The 19,424-nt window shown below is 41.2% G+C and overlaps 1 protein-coding gene and 1 long non-coding RNA gene across 2 annotated transcripts in view; one reads left to right on the forward strand and one right to left on the reverse strand.

The window, feature by feature from the left end:
- Positions 1-19,424, forward strand: part of stxbp6l (syntaxin binding protein 6 (amisyn), like) — a 79,835-nt gene that overhangs the window by 20,832 nt on the left and 39,579 nt on the right. The gene's annotated exons all lie outside the window — the stretch shown is intronic.
- Positions 14,227-14,898, reverse strand: LOC114573494 (uncharacterized). The gene is made up of 2 exons (XR_003694906.1): positions 14,702-14,898; positions 14,227-14,392 (listed from the first exon to the last, which is right to left on the reverse strand). It is a non-coding gene; the product is annotated as an uncharacterized LOC114573494 (long non-coding RNA).

Raw genomic sequence — 19,424 nt, forward strand, 5'->3', positions numbered from 1 at the left:
GAGGTGCAAATACCGGGAGGCTTGTGTCATGTGGACACGCTGACAGTTTTGTTGTCATTACTTAGAATTCCTCATGGGGGAGACAGAAACTATGCACTGTAGCTTTAAGTCATGCATTTATGTGTCATATAAGTTTATTATATATGGTCAGTACTAGTAAGCCTAGAAAAACTGTTGTGTAATTAATAAAAAATATAATCCTCTGTGGCTAATCTTCTGTGGCTGTGAAGAAGCAGTTTCAAATCTGAGAAAATAACTCTGATGATGTCATAGTGATAGAATCTGTATTAATTTAATAATAATGTATTAATATAATTGCATTGATCCCTCAAGGGAAATTACAATTTTTGTATTATCTCCAATAGTACCTGGAGACTACTTATTATATCAGAAAACCTGTGTGATAAACTGGGGCTGTGGAGATTAAAATATGTCTATGTATCATACAGGAAGGGATAAAAAAAAAGATGCTGTTGGATTGTTGTTGGAGCTTTTTTTATACTAGGGACTAAAAGTAAAAATATCTCAGCCTCTGCTGTTTGGATTTTGACCATTCTGTCTCACCTGATCTGAACCAAATCCCAGGTGGGAAACCTTCTGTTACGTGGGGAACAGAACAGACTCAAGCGCAAGGCTCACAAATGAACAGGTTTATTGTAAATACGGGGAAAAGGTAAGTGGTGAGGCAGATGCCAGGGACAGGGAAGCAGGGACTAGGAAGATGGAGAAACTTGAGGGCGAGGATACTCAGGGGACAGCGGGGAAGCTGGGATCGAGGAGAACTAACCAGATCAAATGTATACAATCTTAGAAAAACGTGAACTTTGGTTCAAACTTTGAGGTGTGAAAATGCCCTAAGACTACGGCTAACTAACACAATAGGTCTTTATTTAGTGTGCAAAGTATAAACATTGCTAATCTAAATATTTTAACTCTCATCAACATTATTAGAGAAATGTGATTCATGACCATTTTTATTCATTCAGTTAAGTTGTCTTTTTTTTTTTTTTTTTTTTTAGAACTTATATTTTTATTTAGAACCACAGCATTACATACAATAAGTATGGCATTCGGTTTTAACATGTCAGTCCATTATGTTTCTGCAATATTGACAATTCTTCTAAACTTAATTATATCGTTCACATTATACAGAGGATGAAAACAATTACACCTAGTACAAAAAAAAAAAAAAAAAGGAGAAAGGTAGAGATAAGCACAGTATAATACAATATGACCGTATAATTCAACATCACTGGAGTATTAAAGGCATTACAGGGGCCCACCTCTTTAAGAAAACCGTTTTCGGAAGTCGTAATGCAAATGTGATTCGTTCCATTTCGTACAGCTCCCATACTTTTTGAATCCAAGCATTGTATGACGGAGGGTCAGGTTTTAACCATCTGCATGTAATACACTTAATGGCAGCAGCAAGTAAAATTTGTAAATAATATTTTAGCTTTACCCTCAAGGCCCTCTGGACGCACACCTAGAAGGGCTATTATGGGGTCTTCTGGGATTTCATAATGGAAGATTTCTTTAAGGGCATCAAATATATCTTTCCAGTAATTTCTTAAATGTGGGCATGACCACAAAATATGGGTGTGGTTACCAACATGTTGGCCACAATTTCTCCAGCATTTGTCTGAGGATGGATTCCATTTTGCAATTATCTGTGGGGTTCGAAAAAATCTGGTTAATATCTTCCATTTGAATTCCCTCCAGATATTAGAGTTGGTCACAAGATATACCTCTCCAAAAGCTTCCTCCCAAATTTCAAGAGGAACTGTTTCATTAATTTCAGCTTCCCATTTTTCCTTGATCTGTAACGTGTTATTTGAATTCTTAGTCAAGAATAATAAATAACCTTTAGAAATAATTTTTTTGACTGCACGTCCAATTTGTATTTCTTTAAAATAAACTTCTATTGGGGAGGGTTTTTTGATAATTTCTAGATCTTTATGCGTTGTAAGAAAATGTCTCAGTTGTAAATATCTAAATAATTCAGACCTAGGGAGTGTGAATTCATTTCTTATTTGTTCGAATGATTTAAGTGTATCATCATGAAATAATTGGTGCAGATAATTAAGTCCATATTGAGACCGCTTTTTGAAACCCACGTCTGTACCAGATGGTGCAAAGTCATTAAGATAGCCAATGCTGGCTGCAGATGAGATTTTCTTAGACAGCCCAAATGATCTTTGTATAGTCCTCCAAATTTTTTAAGTAACTTTGGTCCATTCACCCATGGAGGCATTTTTTAATGATACACTGGAAAAGGGTACTATTTTCAATATTGATCCACTGGGTTTGTGTGTCTTCTCTCATCCATGAAACCAGGGGTCTCAATTGAGCTGCCCAGAAGTAAAACCTAAAGTTTGGGAGTCCAAGCCCGCCATTTGTTTTAGATGATTGTATTATTTTAAGCCTTATTCTTGGTTGTTTTCCTTGCCAAACAAATTTAAAATTATTTTATTAAGCAAATCAAAGACAGATTTTGGCACATCTATGGGTAACATCTGAAACAAAGAGTAATCTCGGCAGGACATTCATACGAATAGATTCAACGCGGCCAATCAAAGAGAGAGGGAGAGCTGTCCAACGATTTAAATCTTCACTAATATTTTTAATCATTTTTTTATAGTTTGTATCGTATAACTGGTCCAAAGAGGAGGGAATAAAGATGAAGTATTTAAACCCATTTTTGGGCCATTTGAACCCACTTTTAATTTGGATTTGTTTTGAAATGTTACCATTAACATCAATGGCCTCAGTTTTATCCATATTCACTTTATATCCAGAGTAGTACCCATACTTGAGAATTAGCTGTTGTAAATATGGAATTGTTGTCTCAGGAAAAGTAGGACATCATCGGCATATAACGACAACTTATGTTCCTCTCTTCCAATTACAATTCCCTTAATTGCACTGTCGTCCCTAATGAGTTGAGCAAGGGTTTCGATGCTGATAGCAAACAGCAAGGGCGACAATGGACATCCTTGTCTGCATCCTCGTTCTAACGTAAAGCGTCCAGATTTACAACCGTTAACTCTTACTGAGGCGAGTGGATTTGTGTAAAGTGTTTGAATCCATTTTATGAAATTGGGACCGAATTTAAACCGTTTAAGAGTTTGGATCAGATACTGCCAGGATACCCGATCAAATGCCTTATGAGCATCAAGTGACAAGAATACTACCTTTGCACCTGTAGACTTTGTATAGCTCATAATATTTAGCGCTCTACGAAGATTATCTCCATAATATCTCTCTGGGATAAATCCGGTATAATTTGACTAATTAATCTATTTACCCTTTTGGCAAGAATGGCAGTCAATATTCGTAGATCACTATTTAACAGTGAAATAGGCAGATATACCTGGCATTCGGCAGGATCTTTGCCCTCTTTGTAAATTACAACAATGGTTGCATCCCTCCATGAGGGCGCCACTGTACCAAATTGCAGCGCATAATGATATGCTCTTAATAAGAGTGGAGAAACTAGTTCTTTAAAGTTTTTATAAAATTCATTTATATATCCGTCGGGTCCTGGGCTTTTATTATTCTTTAACGTAGAGATTGTCTCAATTATTTCACTTTCTTTAATAGGTTCATCCAGATCCTTTGCCATTGTCTCTGTTAACTCATTCAATTTTATATTATTTAGGAACGCTGCCAGAATGTTATCATCAGAGCAAGTATCCATATTTTTGTAGAGTGATTTGTAGAAATCTGCAAAGGATTCTGCTATTTCATTAGTATTAGTGAGGGGATTGATAGAGTGACTAGATTTAATTTTTTGTACGATGTTTGAAGATCTTTGCTTTCTTAATCCGATTGCTAACAATCTGCTAGCTCTATTGCCATGTTGATAATATCTTTGGTTAATAAATCTTAGATTGCCTTCGATCTTATCAGCGATTAAGCTATTGTATTCTCTTTGCGCATCCTTTATTTTATTTAGTAATTGTGGGTTTGAAGTTTGTTTATGTTGTTTCTCTAAATTTTCAATAGTATTTTCTAATTCTTGTTGTTTAGCTACTCTCTCTCTTTTCTTGGCACTTGCAAATGAAATAATCCGAACTCTGAGATATGCTTTTGTGCAATCCCATACTATGAGTGGTGAAACCTCTGTAGAGTCATTTAGACTTAGATATAATGCAAGTTCTTTTGTGACAAAGGAGGTACATTTTTTATCATTAAGGAGCGAGGCATTTAATCTCCATTGTTTGTTTGTCTATGTCCTATGCTCCATATTAGTTCTACAGGTGAATGGTCTGAAATTGTCATTGGTAATCATTTTTTATCATTAAGGAGCGAGGCATTTAATCTCCATTGTTTGTTTGTCTATGTCCTATGCTCCATATTAGTTCTACAGGTGAATGGTCTGAAATTGTCATTGGTAATATCTTCATATCTACTAGTTGTCTTTTAAAAAAAAAAATGTTTGGTGCATAAGGATGTGTCTAGGCCAGTATTAGATTACACAATATGTTTAGTGTTGATTACTGTGTCAGCTTAGTCAAATTTAGTCGTTTTCAGTGCTCACTGTCTTTTATGATCTGTGCAACATAGGGGAAAACTTCATCTGGCAGAACCAGCAGGAATGTTTTCATATGTTATTGGGGTTTTGTAAGTTAAAGTGAAACTGGAAAAATTCATGGTTCTGTGCCAAAATACATTATAACGTTCAAGCTCAAGCTAATGTGAGGCTTCAGCTGAGGTTCGACTCACTGCTTCCATGGACGGCAAAACGTTTTTGCCGGATGATCACTTTTTGGCACGACACCGGTCCACACTGCTGACATGTGACTACATTTTTAATTATTTGCACAGCTGTATATTTTATTAAGCAAGAGAGGAAACCAAGGGGGTAAGCTTCGCTTCAGAACTCGAACCTCCTATGGCGCCATTTTTATGCAAAAAAATGATCACCTCCCATTAGCATTCCATTTACTGCCATTCATTTTGACATCACTTTACATCTGAAGCGTTCATAGACTCTATTTGTCCATTTTTTATTTCTAAAGAAACACAACAATGTATAAAAGGCTCCATTACCTTGTACCTCACGTTGTGATCCGTAGCAGACGTTTTTGTAAAAATAGGCTAACTATTTACTGTCACATAGTAGAGGAATTACCATATAGTACAGGAGAAGCTCGCAGCCAGTTTTGACTTACGTGAGCTGTTTAGGTTTAACTTTGCGGGCGGTTGTGGCTCAGTGGTAGAGTGGTCACCTGCCAATTGGAAGGTGTGCATTGGAGTGTAAATGTGTGTGAGTGTTTGTATGTGGTATCCATCAATAATGTAATCTATTAATTTGTATATACACAATCATCTAAGATGCACGAGAAATAAAGGCTTCTGCTATCGGTTGATAACTCAAACTTGCCGAGAACCTAGACACCCATTTGAATAGACTCATGCAGTACCCTCGGTTACGGTCCTTACGGTCTCGTTGAGTAGCCTGGTGCGCGGTCTCCTTGTGACAGCCTAGCCTAGCTACCACGTAGCAACATTCACTTCTCTAACATTTAACTTAACATAAATACCAAAATAACATGACGTGTATTTGTATGTGATGTACTGTACTTCCCCATCGATAATGTGTGAATTGCCTTGAACACAATCCTCTAAAATGCACCAGAAACAAGGTTTGGTTAATAACAAGACAAGAGTTTGATTGCATTAGACTCGAGTGGCCGGCCGGTTGAACGGTTACATTAGACTCGAGCAGCTGGCCTGTTACACGGTTACATTAGACTCGAGCGGGCCGGCCAGTTTCACGGTTACATTAGACTTGAGCGGCCGGCCGGTTGCATGGTTACATTAGACTCGAGCGGGCGGCCGGTTGCACGGTTACATTAGACTCGAGCGGCCGGCCTGTTGCACGTGTAGCCGGTCTGGCCTGACACTCCCTCAATTTCAGTATGCGTAGTAATGGACGACAGACATCTTCTGCTTTGCCAGTTGAACGGGGGTTTTATTTTGCATACCTGTGTACAACACACAATTAAATCAGTACAGCAGCTCTGGGTTCCTACACGCACATAGCACACCTCTCCTCACCATAGCGTACCGCTACTGACAAACACGTGCAGTGTTCTTATTAAAATAATGTAACAAAATACATTTCAATGTGATCGTATAGTCAAAATGTCATTATAAAATCAAAACCATTTCCCCACATACCAACGGCAATTTTTTATATTTCATTAATAAATGTAGAATTTAAACATGAACAAACAAAAAACTATATGTATAAATATAACATTTTCATCACAAAAAAACAAGGGGAGTACCCACATACCTGTGTACAACACACAATTAAATCAGTACAGCAGCTCTGGGTTCCTACACGCACATAGCACACCTTTAAATGAGAGGGAGAAAAGAACCAGCGCGATAAGAATCCACACACGTGTGCTCTTCATTAAGCTAGCCTGAGAGAAGTGAGCTAGCATCTCACACAAAAAGTGCCGTACACAATAAAACTGTATGTACACATTCAAACAAATATCACCATGACAATGAACAAAGCTAGTGATAGTTAAAGTATGGTAAGAACTTCTACTTAGCGGTTTTAACATGTTTTAAGTCACTTTGAACCAGAGCGCTCAGATTGTCTTACCTCTCCTAACCATAGCGTACCGCTACTGAGGAGAATACAGGAAGTGACATCACTAACAGGCAACTGGTCACACCGCCAGAATAAAATTAACAAAATAAAAGCTCCCCAAAATAAATACACACAAAACCAGATTTATATGAAAATAAATAACAAAATATCAACAAACATGGATTTTTGGTGAAATATAACAGTTAGAACACATCGGTTACACACGGTTACATTAGACTCGAGCGGGCGGCCGGTTGCACGGTTACATTAGACTTGAGCGGGCCGGCAGGTTGCACGGTTACATTAGACTCTAGTGGGCCGGCCAGTTGCACGGTTACATTCGGTCTCGTTCGGCATAGGGTCTAGGTAGCTCATTTCCTGATTGATTCTACCACCACCATTCCAGTCCAGTGGAGGCGCTAATGAGCTAGATTACTACACGCACAGTAGCAGAAGAATACCAGCTACACAACAGCCAACCATTGACATATATATAATGCCAACGGCACGAATGAAGTAAAAGAAAAAAACAGGAGTGAGTCGGTTCATTGACGTATGGCACTCGATTCTCCCGGCTCAGTGACACGAGTCGGGTTAATTAACCGGCTCTTCGGTCAGTTCGTCAACACTACCCTGCACTGGTTAACAGTAGAAAGAATGCACTAAAAATTAGCCTCTTTAAATTACTTCACCATAAACTCCAAACTCCAACTCTTCATTAAGCTAGCCTGAGAGAAGTGAGCTAGCATCTCACACAAAAAGTGCCGTACACAATAAAACTGTATGTACACATTCAAACAAATATCACCATGACAATGAACAAAGCTAGTGACAGTTAAAGTATGGTAAGAACTTCTACTTAGCGGTTTTAACATGTTTTAAGTCACTTTGAACCAGAGCGCTCAGATTGTCTTACCTCTCCTCACCATAGCGTACTGAGGAGAATACAGGAAGTGACATCACTAACAGGCAACTGGTCACACCGCCAGAATAAAATTAACAAAATAAAAGCTCCCCAAAATAAATACACACAAAACCAGATTTATATGAAAATAAATAACAAAATATCAACAAACATGGATTTTTGGTGAAATATAACAGTTAGAACACATCGGTTACATCCACCCCTCCTAGATTTCACCAAAATTCAACCATACCTTCAGGATAAGCAAATGGCAACATCGGGAGATGAACACTGAGTGTGAAAACCTGACCAGGGTTCACTGAAGAGTTCTAAACTCTGACATCAGCTGTATTAGCTGCCTAGTAACGGCTCAGAGGGAACCAAGGGTGATCAAGCCTTAGCCCCTTCCTAGATTAATATGATGCCTTTTACACCATACAAACATCTGATCACTTCAATGTACATTAAACACTCAATATACATTACATTAATCACAACATCCTTCAAATGCATATCCACAAGTACACATGTAAAGTAAACAAACATATCTGTCCCTCTAAAACAACGTTAGAAGTGACTGAGACTTTCTACGAACAGAAACTGCTAAGTCCCTGATGCCAAGAGGCTTTTGAACCATAGACTCAATGAGTCGATCAACTCTTTTACTGACCCTGCCTGCTCGAGTCCTGACTACCTGCTCTGTGTCTGCTGAGTGTGACTGAGTGGAAAGTAAGTCTGAGGCAGGTTCTGCAACTAAACTGTCCAGATCAAAGTCTCTGCCTGTGTGGCTTTGGTCACATTGAGAGCCCTGGATGTGATCCACAGACTGCCCTTCATAGTCCAACTCTGAAGCTTTCTGACTTGACTGGTCCAACAGCCCTTCACTCAATGTCTCCTGACTCTGTGTGTCCTCTGATCCATTCATTATCCATGCACTGGTTCTGCTTGCTGAATCCTCCTCCACTAACGAGTCCAATGAGTCATTTGCACAAAGTCTTTCCTCTGACCCATCAACACACAATTCCTCTTCAGGTGTCCCCACAGGTAGGAAACTGATGTCCAAGAGGAGATTACGGTGCACTACTTTCGTGCTGCCTGTTCCGTCCTCCAGCTTGTATGTATGTGTCTGCAAGTTTCGGTCTTTGACTGTGTACACTGTTGCATTCCATTTGTCAGCCAGCTTCTTCTTTCCTCTCTCTCCTTTGTTTGCCACAAGTACTCTATCTCCTATGTTCAGATGTGTGCCTTTCACCTTCCTGTTGTAGCCCTTTGCCTGTTTATCCTGTTCTCTGACAGCATGTGTTTGAGCAATTCTGACTGCTTCATGAAGATGGGACATTAGTGTTTTCACATAGCTTTTGTAATCAACAACCACTGGATCATGCAACACTTGCTTGAACATCACGTCCACAGGGAGTCTTGGAATGCGACCGAACATAAGCTGGAATGGTGCGTATCCTGTGGTTTCATGTACTGTCGCATTATAAGCAAATGTCAATGTCTGTATCTGTTGAGGCCACTTATGTTTCTCTTTAAGGGGAAGGGATCGCAGCATGCTTCCAAGCGTTCGATTGAACCTCTCGGTTCCTCCATTTCCCATGGGGTGATATGCGGTAGTGTGGGATTTGGAGACACCGGAAAGCCTGAGCAGTTCTGCTATGAGTTCGCTTTCAAAATTGGCTCCCTGATCAGAGTGGACACGTTCAGGAAACCCATACACACAGAAAACACAGTCCCACAACTTCTTGGCCACCTGTTTTGCAGTTTGATTGGTGCATGGGAAAGCATGAGCCAACTTGGTAAAATGGTCTGTCACCACAAGAACATCCACTGAGTGCTGCTTACTGTCCTCTGCACTCCAAAAGTCAAGGCACACTAGCTCCATAGGAGCGGACGTTCTGATACTTTCAAGTGGGGCTCGAGCAGAGGGATCTGGTGTTTTAGCCAGGATGCACCTTTGACAGCACTTGACATACTCCTTCACGTCAAACTCCATCTTAGGCCAAAAGAACCGCTGCCGTGCTAGATGCAGGGTCCTTGCCTGCCCTTGATGTCCAGCAGCATCATGAATGCCTTGCAATGCTTTTTCTTTGAGGCTCTCAGGTAGAACATACTGGTGTCTCTTTTGTTTGCTGATGTGGTCCCTAGTAACCCGGTAGAGGACACCATTTTGAACTTTCAATCTCTCCCACTGTTTGATGAGCACCATCACTTTTGCGTCACATTTGGCTCTTTCACGCCTGGAGGGACGCCTTCCGCGTATGACAAATGGCATGATAACCGAGATGGAGGGGTCTAGTTCCTGGCTGCGCTGGAGGTCCGCTAATGTGAACATAGGGAGGGTGTCTTGCCCTGGCGGTGACAGATCCTGAACAGACTGAATTAACTCCACAGCTCTTGTCTCAGCAGCAACTTCCCAATGGTCGTGAACCCCCATGAGAGCTTTAACAGCCCCAACATCACAGTGACACTTGAAGGAGTCAGATTGCAGCTTCATTCCCTTATAGGTTGATTTCTTCACCTGTTGACACTGAACCTTTAACCTGAAGGTGTCTTGAATGCCATCATGACTCACACCCTCAGCCTCAGCAAGAAGGTTAGTGTACTGTTCTGTGATGACTCTGTGACTGATCGTTTTCGCAAAGGGGTCGCGGCTGAGTGCGTCTGCGACCACATTCTTGGTGCCAGGTATGTGTCTCAGGTCGAGCGTGTAAGGGGCGAGTTTGGACACCCAGCTGCTCACAAGCATCGAGCTTAGGTTTCGTCATGATGTAGGTAAGAGGGTTGTTATCAGTCCATACTGTGAAAGAGTGACCTCTTAGCCAATGGCTGAATTTCTCACACACACTCCATTTCAGGGCCAGAAATTCTAACCTATGAGCTGGATATTTCCTTTGAGAACTGCTCAGGGTTTTACTGGCAAAAGCGATAGGGCGTGCTTTGGTTTCACCAGCTGGTATTTGTGATAACACAGCTCCTAACCCATCTAGAGATGCATCGATGGACAGAAGGAGAGGCTGAGAAAAATCTGGGTGTGAGAGAACAACACAGTTCAAAAGACTATCCTTCAGGTTACTGAGAGCCACGTCACATTCATTTGTCCAATCAGAGGGTCTGAGCTTCCTAAATGAGCCAGTGTTGGAACTTGTTCTGACTTTTCCACGTTTCTTTTGTCCAGCAGTGAGAGCAAACAATGACTTGGCTATCGAAGAACAGTTAGGAATGAAATGTTGGTAATAGAACACCATTCCCAGAAAGGATTTTATCCTCTTTACTGATGGTGTACAGCCATCATCCTCCATCAGGTCCTCTTTCGACATTTTAGATATGACCTCAATTTTTGCTGGGTCCACAGCCACTCCATTGCCATCTATAATGTGACCAAGAAACTTGACTGAAGATCTCAACAAGTGGCATTTTTTAGGGCTCAGTTTAAGGTTGTGAAGCCTGAGCCGCTGGAAAACAACCTCAAGTCTCTCCAAAGCCTCTTCTTCAGTTGCAGCAAAGACTAGCAAATCATCAAGGTAACACAATAGACTGCTGAAGTTCAGATCACCAAATATGCTGAGCATCATTCTCATGAATGAAGCAGGACTGTTGCACAGACCCTGTGGCATCCTGTTGTACTCATACAGTCCCACTGGGGTCGTGAACGCTGTGTACTTCTTGTCATCCTCTGCCATCGGTATATTGTAGAAGCCAGAGGTCAAGTCCATGGTGCTGAAGTAGGTGTTTCCACCCAGGGCTGCTAGACAGTCTGATTGGTGTGGTAATGGGTGCGCATCCTTGAAAGTCCTCGCATTCAGCCACCTGAAGTCGGTGCAGAGCCTCAAATTGCCATCCTTTTTCCACACCAAAACGAGGGGAGAAGCATATTCACTCACTGATTTCCTTATTATCTCCTGTTCTTCCATTTCAGACAGAACCTGTCGCAATTTCTGATAATGGGCTGGTGGTACCCGCCGATAGGGAAGGCGGAAAGGTCTTTCATCAGTGAGTCGAATACGATGTACAAAGCCTTTCGCCTCGCCACAGTCCAGTGTATGTTTGGAGAAAATGTCATTGTACCTTTCAAGCAGATCAACCAGCTTCTGTCTGCCCACTTGACCAGCATGGCACTGATCAACATCGATATCATTGAGCCCAACCTGTTGCAGTCGCTGTTTTAAGTCTGTGGATCTGGCAGTGTCAGGCTTTGTCTTTGGCTTGTCTCTTTCAGGTTGGCTGGTGCCCTGGAAAACCTCAAAATCTTCCACAGCTACACAAGGAGACACATCTGCCAGTTTACTGTTTCTTTTCAATGTGATGGGTTTGTTTGACATGTTGGTGACTTTCATAGGAACCCATCTATCGCCCCATAAAGGTGTGATAACGCGCCCCACCATGATATTACGAGGCATGGATCTGGACGTGGTGGGCTCAACTACCACTGTGCTGCCTGGTGACATGGGAACATTACTCGGCAATTTTCCCCAGACTAGATGTTCTTGTCTCGCCAGCAGGGTGACAGACTGCTGGAGCTTAACAGTGCCAATTCTGTCTGGAAGATCCTTGCCTCTCCACCTGGATGAATTTGCCATGAGGTCGAGAAACTGTTCACACTCAGGAAGAAGATTGCCACTGGACACAAGGCGCCAATAGTCACTGGTTATTTTGAGCTGGTGCATCAGAAATCTGATGACATTTGTGCCGATGATCAGGTCGTCGCGTTGCCCAGGCACCACAAGGACAGGCACGATGCAACGCTCTCCGTACAGTTCCATCTCCACTTCATACATGCACTTGGGTCGGCTCAGTGACCCGCCACAGCCTACCAACACCACCTCCTGAGTCAATGGAATGGGTTCTGGGAGCTCATTTAACATCTTTTGCTCTGCTTGCTCACTTAGCGTGCAGGCCATGGAACCAGAGTCAAGCATCCCTGGACCTGGAAAACATTGTTTATGGTGACAGAGGTGTAAAAGAGTTCATCATAGGATCCCACTCTCTGTGTGTTTTGCACTATTACGTTAGCACCAGTGGGAGCTGCTGCACATGCTCTTATGTAATGTTGCTCAATATCACTGATGAGGGTCTTTTCCTTTGTGCCCACACATTCCCTCTCTAAATGCGGGCCAACTAGTTTAAGGTCTGGGGGCTTTGGGGAGAGGAGGTGCTGATCTGACCTTGGCCAGGCTGCCGCCTAGGACAGTTTCTCTTTATGTGATTTGGCTCGAAACATGCCAGACATAGACGTTTCTGCCTGCAGTGTGCGAGAGTGGAGTGCTGCGATGACTGGCAGACCCTGCAAGACTTATGCTGTATCTGATCAGAGAAGGCAGGTTTTTGTGCAAAATGGTTGTTCTGTGATAGTGCACGATCAAAAAGGCTTACTAACACTTTCAGACAATCATCATTGCATGTAGGTCTGGTCACAGTGATGTCCTTCTGCACAGGTGACTCGTCAAGTGTAGGAGCCTGAGTGTGTACTGCTATTGGTCTGAGGCGTTTTGATTTGGAGAGCCCTTCTTTCATTTCAATTTGGTAGCGATCAATATGCTCTTGAACCTCACTGGCTGCCCATTTATCTGGTGCTTTAAACTTGAAAACAGCGGCAAGTGTGGGATCTGGGCAGTGTTTAACAAACATCATAGCTACTTCCTGACAAGGATCTTCCATGCGCCCGTCCCAACCTTTTCAAGCCCTCCTCTGCCGCATCAACCGCCTTGTTCAGCCTAACCCAGTACTCTACAGGGGACTCTCCTGTCACTGGGGCTGTGCTGTAGAAGTCAGCCATAGGCATACAAGAATATGTCACTTCACTGAAATGTTGTCGGAGGATGTCATATATGACTTTTGGTTTTTTTCTTGAGGCTTCATGGATGGGCTGCTTCTCAAAGTTATCCTCACAATGTCTTTAGCCTTGCCCATTAACTTAGACATTATCTCAGAATGCTGTTCTTTCAGAGGTATGCCACGTTTCCGAAGATACACTTCCATTAAATCTTCCCACTCACAGACTGTGTTCTTGTCAGACCCATCTCCTCTGAAGACGGGAGGCTCTTTCACATCTGACTGGAGGACGAGCTTTGCACCGGTCAAGTTGAGGTAAGTGGAGTCACTGAATGGCTGGTCTGCACTGCTCTGAGCTTGCGCACCACTAGCATTGCTCCCTTTACATTCACCTTTTAACTGATCTCTTATAGTCTGTCCTACCTGCTGAGCGATATGTGTTATCAAACTATTTAAATCTGGATCATTAGTGGCTGGGAAATATGAAAGCGTATCACCCTGACTATGGCTAGCTGCCTGACCAAGTATGCGGGTGGAACTAAAAGCTGGTGAGTCTACATTACTTGCACCTCGCAACGGAGTACAGGGCAACCCACTGATCGCTCTCCCCCTCCCAAGAGCAAAACTAAAACGGTCACCTGTTACACTGTCCTCAGCCATTTCCCCAGTAACATTTGTCATTTTATCTGTACACTTAGATACACAATACAATATGTTGAAACGACAACTTTTACTCTTAAGACAGCAAAAGCAGAATGAACAGTTTCAAAACCCCTTTTTCCTCTTTTCTTTTTTTCTTCCAATGCTATAAATAACTTGTAACATGAATGAGTGTCAAGTAGCAACCTCTGGTGACCAAACTGGTGTTGATCCACGACTCCAGACGCAGCGGCGAAACAGCCTGAAGCAGTGTGGATCCGGGTAACGGCACCACTGTAGCCGGTCTGGCCTGACACTCCCTCAATTTCAGTATGCGTAGTAATGGACGACAGACATCTTCTGCTTTGCCAGTTGAACGGGGGTTTTATTTTGCATACCTGTGTACAACACACAATTAAATCAGTACAGCAGCTCTGGGTTCCTACACGCACATAGCACACCTCTCCTCACCATAGCGTACCGCTACTGACAAACACGTGCAGTGTTCTTATTAAAATAATGTAACAAAATACATTTCAATGTCATTATGAAAATGTCATTATAAAATCAAAACCATTTCCCCACATACCAACGGCAATTTTTTATATTTCATTAATAAATGTAGAATTTAAACATGAACAAACAAAAAACTATATGTATAAATATAACATTTTCATCACAAAAAAACAAGGGGAGTACCCACATACCTGTGTACAACACACAATTAAATCAGTACAGCAGCTCTGGGTTCCTACACGCACATAGCACACCTTTAAATGAGAGGGAGAAAAGAACCAGCGCATAAGAATCCACACGTGTGCTCTTCATTAAGCTAGCCTGAGAGAAGTGAGCTAGCATCTCACACAAAAAGTGCCGTACACAATAAAACTGTATGTACACATTCAAACAAATATCACCATGACAATGAACAAAGCTAGTGACAGTTAAAGTATGGTAAGAACTTCTACTTAGCGGTTTTGACATGTTTTAAGTCACTTTGAACCAGAGCGCTCAGATTGTCTTACCTCTCCTCACCATAGCGTACCGCTACTGAGGAGAATACAGGAAGTGACATCACTAACAGGCAACTGGTCACACCGCCAGAATAAAATTAACAAAATAAAAGCTCCCCAAAATAAATACACACAAAACCAGATTTATATGAAAATAAATAACAAAATATCAACAAACATGGATTTTTGGTGAAATATAACAGTTAGAACACATCGGTTACACACGGTTACATTAGACTCGAGCGGGCGGCCGGTTGCACGGTTACATTAGACTTGAGCGGGCCGGCAGGTTGCACGGTTACATTAGACTCTAGTGGGCCGGCCAGTTGCACGGTTACATTCGGTCTCGTTCGGCATAGGGTCTAGGTAGCTCATTTCCTGATTGATTCTACCACCACCATTCCAGTCCAGTGGAGGCGCTAATGAGCTAGATTACTACACGCACAGTAGCAGAAGAATACCAGCTACACAACGGCCAACCATTGACATATATATAATGCCAACGGCACGAATGAAGTAAAAGAAAAAAACAGGAGTGAGTCGGTTCATTGACGTATGGCACTCGATTCTCCCGGCTCAGTGACACGAGTCGGGTTAATTAACCGGCTCTTCGGTCAGTTCGTCAACACTACCCTGCACTGGTTAACAGTAGAAAGAATGCACTAAAAATTAGCCTCTTTAAATTACTTCACCATAAACTCCAAACAATTAAACTCACAATTTGTACTAACATTCATTTAACAAAATACCCACAACTAGCAATAGTGTTGAAAAGCAACTATTCAAAGCAACTATGAAATTACTATTCATAACCAATAGATAGAATAATTAGCCCTTTTCACAGACAATATACAGTAGTTAGTCCACTAGCCTTTTTTGGCTAATTTCCTTATTAGCATATGAATGCAGCACCTTAGCTAACCTGTTAGCTTTGCACTATTAGCACCAATCATAAATGCTAGCGAACTTCACAGTGACTCAGCATCCAGGTTAAATACAAGGAATGTCAAAGGCCTGTTAGCATGGATGCTAGCAACTCAAGGCCTAGTGAATGACTCACCATTTTAACGGAATTCACTGTCTTTAACTGCATGACGACAGTGGATTCAGGCGCCAAAAGGGATGTGACTAAATCTAGTGATCTAACACAGCCTAGTTGATAGTTGATTGGTCAGCTCACGGACCATAGCTGATTGGTCAACTCACAGACCCAAGTTCACCCGTTGGCTTATTCACAAGCCCATCAAAGCCAACAAAAGAATAAGTGAAATTTAAATCATTTTCCACTATTTTCTCCCATGGCTTTTACCAACTACTTTTGACCACATTTAAATAACTTGGAAAATAAAAGGAATACCTTAAAATAAAATATAGAGGTGTCATTATCAAGCCTGGGCTACACCTGCCTATGCACATTCAACCTGCTATGGGCCTGTTCATACGAGTCAGCCAGCACTCTGGGAGTTTAGAATCCAGTTTGCAGTGTTCATACACTTAACTAATAAACTAGAATATGTTCCAGTAACAATCGTCTTCATGATCAAAGAAACTTTTTGTATCTGTTTTTCATTTGTATTTGTACCATGGCACGCTTCCTCTCTCATCTATGAGCTCACTTTATCAGTCTCTTACTGTTGTAACAGTTGAAGGAGCATTCTCAGAGATAGGCCTGTTTTTATTTAGTAGTCTAGTTATTTAATATTATTTTTCATTTACATGTGTTGCAGCTGTATATTTTCAAACAGGGAAGAAAACCCATCTCCTTATTTTAATCAGTCTGTTTTAATGAGAATGCTTGTGACATCTCACTTTGGCTTTGACTTACAACTGAACATTACATACACTGAGCCCACTTTGCACCGAAAAATACCAAGATATGATTTTTGGTCCATATCGCCTAGGCCTTAGCTGCCCCAACAACACTTCAGTCTCATCTTGGAAATACCTGTGTTTTTGCTGGACTGTCTGACGACCACCACATTGTGTATGAATGCAGTTTACTCATCTCTGATCTGTTCTGTCAGACGCATGAAGAGAAAAAACACTGCTTGCATCTCCCATCCATTATAAAACTCTGCAAAGAAGATGTTTAATGGTGTAAACAACAAACACTTTTCTTCAGTAAACTGCTTCCTTTTCTCAGGGACATTTAGAATGTTTCCAGTGTATTCTAAATTTCAAAATAACTAACTTTCTGTCAGGTTTCTTCATTACCATCACCATATATCGCCATGACTCCTCAGGTCCTATCATCCGTGGCTTGTGTCTCTCTGGGTCATTTTCCCTTCTGTCTTTTTGTCTATTGTCCTCACCTCTCAGTTGCAGCAGAATGGACTCTCTGTGATGTGGCAGTCAGATAAGAGGGGACTTTGTTTATTTCGGGGAGGTTGATACAATAGCCGGTCTTTAGAAAGCCTGTGGCTCTGAGACTGACAGGGAGCACGGTGCACCATTGAACCCGCTGACAGGGCAGTGTAATGGGTGAGAGACGTGCCAAGCTGCAGCAAGGCACCAAAAACAGCCTCTGAGACTTACGGAGTAAAACAGGCCAGTTTTAGGACAGAGAATACACTACCAAGATGGTTTTCTTTCAGGGATTGGCTCTTTGCACCCGGGGGCTGGGTCGGCTAATTTGACAACTGTATACAGCTAACCAAGCTACAGTTAGTGGTTACTTTAGCAACAAGTAATGTTATCCTAAAGCTAACGTTATGTTTTTAAAACTCATTAAATCACCTCGGTACTACATTCACTGTCGTCAAACTGGCCAAATAACCTTTATGACATCTTAATGACAAGCCAAAATGGTTCCATTTTTTTTTTTTTTTATTCTGTATTTTTTATTGGCAATCAGAAATTCTACAAAGCACAGTTGAAAACACTTTGTTACGTGCCTGTTTTTCCATTTATCCACCACATCGGGGGAAGATAATACAGGACAAAGTGTTGAACACAAGTTCAAATCATGTCCATCGGTTCATTAATAACATAACAATTGTATCGAGGAGAACCTTACTTATAATTTAAAATGAATTAAGACCACATCAGTCAAATAAAACATAAACCTTCAAGTACATATATATCAATATTCATCCCTTTGTTATTCTCAGCATACATCAATTTCTGCTCCCAAACTAAATCTCACAACACAACTGGGAGGAATGGTACTATTGCATGCATGTCTTATGAAAAGTCCTGTTTTAGGGACCTTATAAAGTTCAATTCAATTTAATTTCAATTCAGAAAGTCTACCCACCTTGACCATATACTGGCGAATTTACCCTGATGTATTCTTAGGGAATATTTTAATTGTTCCATTGTATAGATTTGATGAATAATGTCTATCCAGTCCTCAATTACTGGGGCTTGGGGCTTTAACTCTTACAAGTTTTTGTTTTTTTATATGCAGCCAGCAGGATTATCATAAGAGTTCTATCTTTGGGGTGTATCTGGGTTATTACACAGGTAGAGAACGTCAAATCTGAAAGGGATAGTAGTTCTGAATATCTCCTCAAAATTTTTATGGATATTCTTCCAATAAGTCATTAAAACAGGGCATGCCCAGAATATGTGATAGTGACCTGCACTGCTAGTCTGGCATTGTCTCCAACAGTCTAAGTTACCAGTCCTGTGTCGCTTTTGCAAAGGGTTGATAAAGAAATTTACTTTAACTGGTATTTTTGAGTAATATCTCTAACGGGTTTATAAAAAAATGAAAGCCAGAACTTGTGTCTTCAACACATTAAGTTTATAACCAGATAATGAACCATAATCTTCCAGATCAATACGGGTAAAGATTTGGCGGGTTGTTCTAAGTGTCAATAGGTCATCCGCGAATAATGCCAGCTTTTGTTCCCCTCCAGTAGTTGAAATCCCTTTGATATTCTGGTTCTGACTAATCCATTGACCCAACTGCTCAATAAATAAGGAGCGGAGAGACAGCACATCCCTGGCTGTAACCCCGCTGAAGAGTAAAAGGGGCATTAAGGTTCCCATTTACATTTACTTTAATTTTGGCTGTTGGTTTATCATATAATGTTTGAATTATTTTAATAAATCCTCATGAAAACCACATCTATACAGGAACTTTATATAAAATTTCCAGCTACAGTAAATACATCAAAAGCCTTAGTGCACCTAAACTAATCAGGGCTGATTCTATCTTATTCTCTGTAACATGTCGAATCATATATAATGTTCTTCTAATATTATCCAGTGTTTGTCTCTTCTTAATAAAGCCAGTTTAGTCAAGATAGATACGATCTGGAGTGGCTATGGCATGGAGCTGAGCGGTCGCATTTTCGAGCTCTCCATAGGAATCGGCTAAATGTACTTATCCTGAGTTAAAAGCAAACGCACTCCTTCACCAAACTTAAGTTTAGTGCATCTGTAATCTAAGACATGTCGACCAAACAATCTAAAACCAACTCGGGCCATCAAAAAAAGGCTCAGAACAAGGCCAACCGGCTCGAAGAAACAG

Source organism: Perca flavescens, chromosome 18, assembly GCF_004354835.1.
Source record: "Perca flavescens isolate YP-PL-M2 chromosome 18, PFLA_1.0, whole genome shotgun sequence".
NCBI classification, from domain to species: Eukaryota; Metazoa; Chordata; class Actinopteri; order Perciformes; family Percidae; genus Perca; species Perca flavescens.